General features: G+C 38.1%; 1 pseudogene; it reads right to left on the reverse strand.

Annotated features, from left to right (window-relative positions):
* Positions 1–4,598: 4,598 nt before the first annotated feature.
* Positions 4,599–9,389, reverse strand: LOC107552024 (sodium-dependent multivitamin transporter-like; annotated as a pseudogene).
* Between the last annotated feature and the right edge of the window lie 1,823 nt (positions 9,390–11,212).

Consider the following 11,212-nt stretch of genomic DNA (forward strand, 5'->3'; position numbering starts at 1 on the left):
ACACATCTGAATATTTGGGTTGAACTGTTCTGGAACAGTGTTGTAAATACAACTTAACCACTGATTTCTAGTCATGTCCATTTTTGGAAGGCCAAACAAATTAGTTTCGCTTTCACCAAGAAGCACAGCGTCACACACGGCGGCCTAGAGTGAGCGGCGGCGGTGGCCTATAGTGAGCAGTGGCCGGGGGGCTGAGTGAGCAGAGGCGGCGGGCTTGATAACGGCGCGGCCGGCGGATTCGACGAAGGAGGCTTGTGGCAACCACATGTGACGACCCCGGGCTGGACTCCACTTTGTCCACGGTGAAAGCCGATCCGGCGATCCACAGCGCAAAGTTGTTGTATTTCCTCAGCAACCAGCACGGATCAGCTCCAGGCATGACGAAGCAGATATTGTCCTCTTTTGGGAAGGCCAAACAAAGTAGTTTCGCTTTCACAATGAAGCACACAGCGTCTTCACGACATGGCGGCGGCGGCAACAATACTACAGAGAGAATAAAAGTTATGCCTTCTTTCTCTGCGTGAACATTTGAGCGGCGTTATGCAAATCTTCCCATATAGTGACGTAGGTATGTGGGGGCGTGTTAGAACGAGCCGTTTTAGGTAGGCGTGGTTGACTCTTAACTTTTATAAAGAATATCTCTTTGGATTTGAGACTTTAGTTTTTGTAACTTTACAGATCTTGTTTATGCACCAAGAGCTTGTAACACTCCAAAGAGAAAGGAAAAATTTAAATCGCATCATATGACCCCTTTAATTTTAGGCGGCTTCTATAGCGCGATCTTAATGACAATGTCGAGTATGCATAATGTGACGTGATCCATGTAGGCCTAATGCGCGAGCACAAATCTCCACTCGCAAACAGATTTCCTTCACTCACACAAAACTGGAAGTGTGCTTTTAAATATGCATTGTTCTTTTATGAATTGCTTTTGCTCTCACACAGATATTACGTGTACGCTCAAACGTTGTCCTCGCATCACTGAAGACCAGAGGAGCTTTATTTTTTCTAATTCCGGTGAAGAGTAGGCTTTTATTAATACTTATTTTAGTTAATTAAGTGCTTAAATTGTAAATATGCATTTATTAAATTATTTTATTTAGTGCATTTGTATTTTGTTGTTTTTGTATATAGTTATACAACAAAAGTATATCAACGAGGTTCCAGAAATAATCACTGAGGGTGCTTCTGAAATTAGTGAGGGTGCTCTAGTCTTGATGCACATTTTCACATATTTTGTCCTGTCTATTGCTATGGTTATCAGCATGTCAAACACTGCTACTTCGAGAGCAAGTCCCGCATAAATCATATTAATATATTATTGTCGTACCCGTCGTCGTACTTGGTACTTCAAAGATGAATTTCCTGTAAGTTCTCTCATGCAAACAAAGCATCATCACAGCAAACATCTATATTTTACAATGCAAATCAGAGAGTCATGAAACGCAATAAAATCTAATCTGAATGAAGGGCACACTGTATGCTGTTACATCACAGTATCATCTGCTTTGACTGCATTGTAAATTTAAGTAGTAAGGTTTGTTTCTACAATTTTTTTTATCGTTGTAGTTACAATACATAGAGCAAATTGTTTTTTGCATCAAGAATAGCATTTTAATCAAATTTATTGAGGTTGAACTGTAAAGGCTCTCATCTCTGGTTGCTGTAAGTTAAAAGAGCCCCTCCTCAAGTCAGTATCATATTCTGCTCTCTACAGACTGATAAATAGGTGTCCTTATTGGACCAGAAAGTTCTGCTGAAAGCTTCATTTAGCCGCAGGCTACACTGTAATGCCATTCATCTGTCTTTGGACGGTTGACTCACCATATTTCAGTTAAAGAACTGACATTTAGCCAAGAAATAGCACTCTGAAAGGTCAGCACGACATTTGTCTGTTTATAAAGTTGCATTTACAACATCTCAGCTGAGCACCTGACCATGAAACCTAAAATCATCTCACCCAATCTGCTTAAAATAAAGAACAGCATTAGCCTGCTATTTTTACTTCGAACCATTTCTCTTGAAAATGGGCCTAGAGGTTCCACTTGTGTGGCAATATGAGGAACCACAAATGGTGTATTTGGTATATTTTCATTTTATGATTGCAGTATTGTGGACATTTATGGCCTTAGTGTATTTATATATGTGGGAATTACTAAAACAAAAATGCCTCCTGACTTTTAAAGGAGTCATATGATCCGATTTAAATTTTTCCTTTCTCTTTGGAGTGTTACAAGCTCTTCGGTCACATGTGTTTGCCGCAAGCCCGCCGGCCGCTCCTTCGTCGAATCCGCCGGCCCACCGCCTCTGCTCACTCTTGCCCTCCGGCCGTTCCTCACTCTAGCCCGCCATGTGAAACTACTTTGTTTGGTCTTCCAAAAGAGGACACGACTAGAAATCAGTGGTTAAGTTGTATTTACAACACTGTTCCAGAACAGTTCAACCCAAATATTCAGATGTGTGCAACGCATTTTATGGAGGACTGTTTCCTGTTCTGACTCACAGACTGTAAGTACGTTTTCATTCTAAGGATTTGCCACTGATGATTCAAACGCGAGTTTTGAGCGGTGTAGAGTAGGGCTTGTTGTTTGTCATTTCTCCGATCACAAATGCAGACATGGTTTTATGTTTACGCGGCGCGATGCAATGCAACGTGAAAAAAAGACAGTATAAGTCTGTAACAAAGTTCGTAGTCACGGGAAGAAGGAGGCGGGAACCGACAAACATTTTAACAAAACTTTAATAAAATAAACAAACACAAAATGAAAGTAAAGCGGCAGCCCCTCGCGGACGACTGCCGCACACAAAACACAAAATAAAATCCAGGCCTGGTCCTCTCTCGTCCAACACTGTCGTCACTCCTCCTTTTATCCTTCCGGAGCTCCTCCGTGGGACTTGAGACCGGCGAGTGGTGCTAGTGTCGCTCATTATCAATTACTCCACCGGCCTCGCTCCGTTCCCACGGCTCTCGGCCCCCCCACTCATCACAAAGTCATTATAATCCGTAATTATGTCCCCACTGGATGCAACAAATGCCTCGTTTATAATGGGTTTTAATGTTTTTGTCTCGTTTCTCCGGGCGGGATAAGGCATCACAGTATGGTAAGGGGCGTAACATTTCCGTCACACACATTGTAACCTATTGTGCGTTATGGAAGAAAGAAACACACGATGCAGGTCACCATCAACCTATGTATTAATGCTAAAGGAAGGTGCAACAAAACGATAGAAAGTACAATGTGTTTCCCCCCCCAGCATATACACACGAGTGCAGGGGCAGAGGAAACGGAATCAGAGTCTTAAAGTCGGTCTGGGGAAGTCGTGGCCTAATGTTAGAGAGTCGGACTCGTAACCCATAGGTTACGGGTTCGAGTCTCGTACCGGCAGGGATTGTAGGTGGGGGGAGTGAATGTACAGCGCTCTCTCCCACCTTCAATATCACGACTGAGGTGCCCTTGAGCAAGGCACCGAACCCCCAACTGCTCCCCGGGCACCGCAGCATAAATGGCTGCCCACTCCGGGTGTGTGTTCACGGTGTGTGTGTGTTCACTGCTGTGTGTGTGCACTTTTTTTAAATACAGAGCACTAATTCCAAGTATGGGTCACATGTCACTTCACTTTCACCTTCACTAAAGGGACAGACACCCAGACCACACCTTGCTTTTCCGACCGATGAGCTTTGTAAAAATCTACATGTTTCAGAAAGGCATAGAGGAGAAACAATAATGTACAGTATGTGGAAAATAATGTGTTTTTTTAACCTTAAACCGCATAAACACATTTCATTACACCAAATACACCAAATAATGTTATTTTTAGCAGCATCATATGACCCCTTTAAGGTAAGATGTATAATATAAATAAATAAAAATAAGAATATCTTATGTATACATTTATTTTTTTATTGATATTATTTATAATAATACATTATTAACATACAGTGGGTACGGAAAGTATTCAGACCCCCTTAAATTTTTCACTCTTTGTTATTGCATATGCACATGTGTGTGTCAATTTAAAAGCATATTAATTTTGCATCTTAATTTTATGAAACTTGTCAAGAATGTGTCCAGGTCATGCATCACACCACCATTCCTTAGATTGTTTGCATAGTCATCATTATTTTCATGATAAGCACATATTCTTTCCACAATTCCCATTACAATACTGCAAAAACAGAAAAGTATTATTTTGACAGTGTTGTTTATTCTTATTTTAATAACATTTTAATGCAAAAGTTCATGTTCCTGTTTTTATTTTGGGGTGAAATATGAGCCAGACTTGTGACATTCACCCACAAGGGCCAGCAGTATCACATGATGCACACCTGCTTTTATTAGAAAAATTGATTTGCTGAACATTCTCTTTGTCATTTGGATTTGTCCTTTACATCAGACGTTAACATTTTAGTGCATCTTGTAAAAATAGTTTTCTTTGGTTTTATATACAGCAGCTACTCATACAAACCAATACAAATGTGACAGAAATATACAGTTCATTACAAAAATGTACACCTAGGCAAAATAATTACAGGAACACATGAGCACAACTCAGTTTAATGTCTCATTCTGAACAAAGAGTCTCAGAAGCTCTTCAGGTCAATGTTTCTTACCAGTCACAAAGCTGATAACGAGTCCATTGAGCACCACGGTGGAGGAGTTGCGCGTGCTGTACCACATGTAGGACAGAGAATATAACCCATTCAGCCCTAGAGGTCTGCTGGAAGATGAGGAAAAGCTTTTAATTATTTCCCTTAGCATATACACTACAGTGCATGCTGCTGGTACTGATCTAAAAGTCACCTGGCAGCATCTATGACAGCAGGCACGGCTGGGATGTTTTCAGAGGTGGCTGGTACGGTGTTAGTAGAGGTAAGTGGAAGAACTTGTACAGAACTGGGCATCCGGATCAAAAAGCCACCAATGCCAACCCAGAAAGCCATGACTAGTCCTGCAGCAAGTCCTATTACAGCTCCCTGAATGAAAGAGAGAAAGCTTCCTTATTCACGTGGGTGGACTTATGGATGGATTGATGAATGGAAGGAAGGAGCTTACGATGCTATTTGCACATGGGAAAAAGATGCCGAGACAGAACAGACTGAGCAGCGGCCCACCAACCATCCCGAAGATACTGAGAGCTGCCTTAAAGTGAAATACACAACAATTAATATTATAAAAGGGGCTTCCATAAATAGTTCACCCAAAAATGTACTGAAAATTTACTCACCTTCAGGCCATCTAAGATAGGTGATAGTTAGATAATTTGTTTGTTCATTGGAACAGATTTGGAAAAATTTATCCCACCAATGGATGCTCTGCAGTGAATGGGTGCCATCAGAATGAGAGTCCAAACAGCTGATAAAAACATCACAATAATCCACAAGTAATCTATACCACTCCAGTCCATCAATTAATGTCTTATGAAGTGAAAAGCTGATTGCTTCTAAGAATCAAATCCATTATTAAGGCATTTTAACTTTAAACGGTCACTTCTGGCCAAAATAAGAGTCCATAATTCATAATAATGCTTCCTCAGTGGAAAAAAGTCCATCCCTTGTTCTTCTCTCATGTCAAAATCCCCCCACATATTTGTTTAGAACTGTTTTGTAAATGGGGCTTGATCTGTGCATATTTCTCTCCTGATTCAGACAAGATGACTTTTAACTGGAGAAAACAATACTATTGATTATAGACTACATATTTTAACCAGAATCAATGATTTAAAGTTAACTTCTTAATGATGGAGTTTTCTCACAAACAGACCTCTTTTCGCTTCACAAGACATTAACAGATGGATTGAAGTGGTGTGGATTACTTGTGGATTATTGTGATGTTTTTATCAGCTGTTTGGACTCTCATTCTCACTGCAGAGGATCCTCAGGAACTCATTTACATCTTGGATGGCCTGAGGGTGAGTATATTTTTTTCCCCAAATTTACTTATTTTTTTCTTAGTGTGAAGATCATTTTAATAATCTAAAGCACATTTTTCAACTATAAAGAACATTTTGTTTAACAGAATCATTCTTAAAATTTCTTCATGGAACCATTAATGGCAATAAAGTTTATAGAGGTTAATCTGATTTAACACAGGGTATATTTAGATTTCTTAACATTGGCATAGGCTGATTACTGCTATATTAATTCATCACTGCTTATAAAAGCATGCACTCTTACCTGAAGAAATGCATGACATAAACCATAGCCAGGCATATAATCCCATATGATAGAGCTGGATGAGGAATATACAGTAATCATGCATTATAAACATGCTCACTGAAAGCTTCATTTGATCTCTTCGAGTAAATTACGGGGAAATCCGATGAAACGTATTCTATCATTGTGGATCAGCGGAGAGACGAAAATCATTAAGCATTGAAGATAATGTCTTACCCTGCATCTTTGACAGAGTGGCTCTGGAGAAATGGGGTTTGATCAGATCCACCATGGTCACTGTGGCTGATGAGTTAAAAGCTGAGGATATTGTACTGTGAATGAGAAGGACAGCATCTCATTTTTAGATACAAATAAGTATACTTTCATATTTTATTGCATGCTTGTGCACCAACTACTGTCTGTATCTCTTTTTAAATATGTTTATTATAGAGACAAAAATAAAGCAGATTTGCATGAACATAGACTACCATTCAAAATTTGGTTCAGTAAGGTTTACTTCTTTTCTGTAAGGGTGCATTAAATAATCAAAAGTAAAAACGGTTATAAAGTTACCAATGATTTCTATTTCACATAAATGTTGTTCTTTTGAGCTTTAATTAATTATAAAAAATACTGGAAAAAAGTTTATTACGGTTTCTACAAAAATATGAAGCAGCACAACTGTTTTCAACATGGATAATACTCAGAAATGTTTCTGAAGGATCATGTGACACTGAAGACTGGAGTACTGATTTTGAAAATTCAGCTTTGATCACGGGAATAAATTACATTTTAACATATATTCAAAGAGAAAACAGTTATTTTAAATTATAATATTTTGCAATATTATTGATTTAATAAATGCAGCCTTAATGAGCAGAAGAGACTTCTTTCAAAAGCATTAAAAATTTTAACCATAACCAAACTTTTGAACGGGTGTGTATTTCATTCAGAAATCTAAATAAATAAATAGATTTATTTATTTATTTATACATACATACATACACACACACACATATATATATATATATATATATATATATATATATATATATATATATATATATATATATATTACTGTTATAATTACTGTAATACATATATATTTAAAATATATATATCTATATACTGAAAAGAAAAAAGGAAGAACAGAGTAAAAGATAAAAATAGAATAATAGAATGTATGCAAAAAAACTCTTTTACTGAAATATGATCTGTGAAATACGATCGCTTCAATCATCATGCTGTTACATGCTGAAGTCAAAACACATCATATAAATTCACTATTTATATCAGGAAGCCCCAAATTATAGAATGATATATGCAGTCACACGACTGTTGTTCGGTGCTACTAACCTGGTCTTTGGACATGATATGCTGCTGTTCTAGAGGGCTGTTATTACCGTAGCAGGCGTAAATGACCAGCCCCATCAGACAACTGAGCATTAAACCCACCTGAAGACAGGGAAACACCATGCAGCTGGACCCGCATGAGAACATATGATGTTTTGTGACACATATGTTCATCTGAGAGCCTTAGGGATCTGTACATGAGTAAAAGGAGCACTTACATGACGGCTTCTTTCTCTGTACGAGAACTGAGGTACCTCTGAACCTGAGCCTGGTTCACTCCATACAGAGACAGCATCAGAAACACTCCTCCAACACCTAACGTCCCGAACGTTTGTCTCACCGTTGGGTCTGGATTCAGGCTGGACAGACACAGTCAGTCGATATGAGAAATGATGTTGAGTATCAATACAATCTAGTGTAGCGTTAGTTCTGGCAGGTCACGTTAGTCAAGCTCCCATCACCTGACTCTCAGCTGATCCCCATCAACCTATGGGAATACGACACCTATCTAAGCATTCATATATAAGGTCCCTCAGTATTCTCAGCGGTTTTCGCATTGCTCAATAGCTAACTACCCCCCCCCATCCCCAGCTCCTCCTCTGTCAGTCAGGATTCAGCCTTCTGATTATCCTTTGAATCAGACTAACTCTAAAATATGTACATAACATTATTGAACTTTAACGATATCTGCAATACATTTATGTTGGTTCTGTTCTGTTTACCCTGGGGGAATCGGTGCTCTCCCTGCTCTCATCCATGCTAGGCTGCATGGAGGCGCAGGGAGTTCTTGCCCAGAACAGAACCATACCGCCAATCCAAACTTGATGCTAATTGTCAATCATCTTTGACGATAGTGGTCTTGACAGAAATAGCATTCTGTAGCACTAACAGAATGGGACGAGATACATGCCTATATCTAATGCTTAGGATTAGGGTTTTGTTGAGTTTCACTGATGCCTATGAAAGCTACCACGCAATAAAACAAAAAAAGTACTTGTGACCATTCTTGTCATAATTCTGAGGGGGAAAAAGTCAGATATAAACTCAGAATTGTGAGACTGAAATTCTGAGAAGAAAAGCCTGAATTGTGAGAGATAAACTCAGAATTTTGAAATTAAAGTCCCAATTCTGACTATATCTCACAATTCTGAGTTTATTCTAGCAATTTTGACTTTGTTTCTTGCAATTCTGATTTTATCTCTCACAACTTTAACTTCGTATTTCACAATTCTGGCTTAATTCTGAGTTAATACCTTGCAATTCTGAGTTTATATCTCGCAATTCTGATTTTGTCACAATTCTGACTCTATATCTCACAATTCTGAGATTATTCTAGCCGTTTTGACTTTATATCTTGCAATTCTGATTTTATATCTCACAACTTTAACTTTGTATTTTACAATTCTGACTTAATTCTGAGTTAATACCTCGCAATTCTGAGTTTATATCTCACAATTCTGTGAGATATAAACTCTGCATATGGTTTTTAAAAAAAGTGTTTATCTTGGAACAATATTTATTTTGAAAAACCAACTAACAACAACTATTTAATTGTGGACATTTTGCCTATATATTTTCTCTCTTAATATAAATGGACTTTATACATGTAAATAAACAGCTGCCTAACCTCAAAAAAGGGACCATCATCATATTTGGGGGTCCTTCAAACTATTTAAAAACCCTTGATTTAATAGATGCATTCATGGAGTCACCTGGTGGTTAAATGTGCTGCCTACCAGCTTCTATGCCATTTAAACCATTTAAAGCATACATACTCAATCCTGGAGATGCATCCACCATCTCTGACTTTCACCCAGGCATCAGAGAGACCACCAGCCTGATGAACACCCACACTGATGACAGCCAGCTGACCAGAAAACATCACTACTGTCTGGAAAACATCGGTCCAGACCACTGCCTACAGCCCACCCTACCAGGAGGAACAGCATGCAAAAATAATTACCTCTTTGAGACAATGAAAACAAAGCAACCAATCAATATGAAATTGCCTGTTCGACTTCTAAGGATATTTAAACCTGTAAAATCTGACATAGGAAATAACAGCCTGAAAAAATCTATTTTTTTGTAGTAGGTATGTAGTGGATTGTGTGCAACAGGTTTCTCAGTAAAGATATGATCATGTTGATCATTTAGAGGCCTTACAAATTTGCATATCATACAATATGATACAGTATGCTTTATAGGGTTAATGGTTAACATCAAATGTTGTCATCCAGAAATAAATGTTTAAGATGCAAAGCAAGCTGATGAAAGTTTGCAAAGACAAACATTTGATATCATGCACTGATGAACTGTGCACAATAAGACCAGATGCATGTAACCTGTAAAATACGTAACCTTAAACAACTCAAAATCATTACCAATACTGCTCCGCATAAATGAAAACCAGTAACTGGAGACAGACATATGTTATCACTTACAACAGACAGTCATATTTATGTTCATGCATTAACATGTTAATTATGACTATATATATTTGTAACATTACCTGCATTCAATGCAAGAGCAGGTGTATAGATGCCAACACCCATATAAATGACCTGCGAAAAGAAACCACACAGTAACTCTCTCCATGCAATGCATTAAATATGCAAAATTGCAAACTTTATTTCACAACAGAGAGGCAGGAACTTACCATCTGAAAAATAAACGTAACAGTGACGTAACACGGATGACTTTACAGAAGCACAGCGCCAAATACTGTGAGGTGAATGAGACATGAGCATGATTAATAAAGGCATCAAAGACAAATGAAAACATTAGTGGTGCTAAACTCGCTTGCAGTGTTGAGTTCAGTTGCCAGGATGTTGCTACACTATTACAAAAACTAAAAGTTCTAAAAAGGTTGCAGTGATGCCATATAGAAGAACCATTTTGTTCCCCAAAGAACCTTTCAGTGAACAATTCTTAAAGGAATAGTGCACATTTTTCAAAACCTTTTGAAAAATAATAATAATAATAAAATAAAAACTAAATATTCATTTATACTCATCCTCAGGCCATCCAATATGTAGATGAGTTTGTTTTTTCATCAGATTTAGAGCCTTACATCACTTGCTCTCCAGTGGATCCTCTGCAGTGAATGGGTGCCGTCAGAATGAGAGTCCAAACAGCTGATAAAAACATCACAATAATCCACAAGTAATCCACACCACTCCAGTCCATCAGATAATGTGTTGTGAAGTGAAAAGCTGCGTGTTTGTAAGAAACAAATCCATCATTATTTAAGGCATTTTAAATTTAAACCATCGCTGTTGGGCAAAATACAAGTTCATTATCCATAGTAACGCTTCCTCCAATGAAAAAGTCCAACCCTGTTGCCCTCTCACATCAAAATCCACCCACATATGTGTTTAGAACTGCTTTAGACTGCTTTTAGCTGTGGTCACTTGTGCTTGATCTGTTCGTATTTCTCTCCTGATTCAGACAAAACGACTTTTTAAATGGAGAAAGTAATATTATGCATAGAGCACTCACATTTTATCGAAGTTAAATTTGTTTCTTACAAACACACAACTTTTTGCTTCACAAGAATTTACTTGTGGATTATTGTGATGTTTTTATCAGCTGTTTGGACTCTCATTCTGACGGCACCCATTCACTGCAGAGGATCCATTGGTGAGCAAGTGATGGAATGCTACATTTCTCCAAACTCATCTTCATCTGGGATGACCTACTTGTGCT

The sequence above is a fragment of the Sinocyclocheilus grahami genome, unplaced genomic scaffold (assembly GCF_001515645.1).
Source record: "Sinocyclocheilus grahami isolate Dianchi unplaced genomic scaffold, SAMN03320097.WGS_v1.1 scaffold440.1, whole genome shotgun sequence".
Taxonomy (NCBI): domain Eukaryota; kingdom Metazoa; phylum Chordata; class Actinopteri; order Cypriniformes; family Cyprinidae; genus Sinocyclocheilus; species Sinocyclocheilus grahami.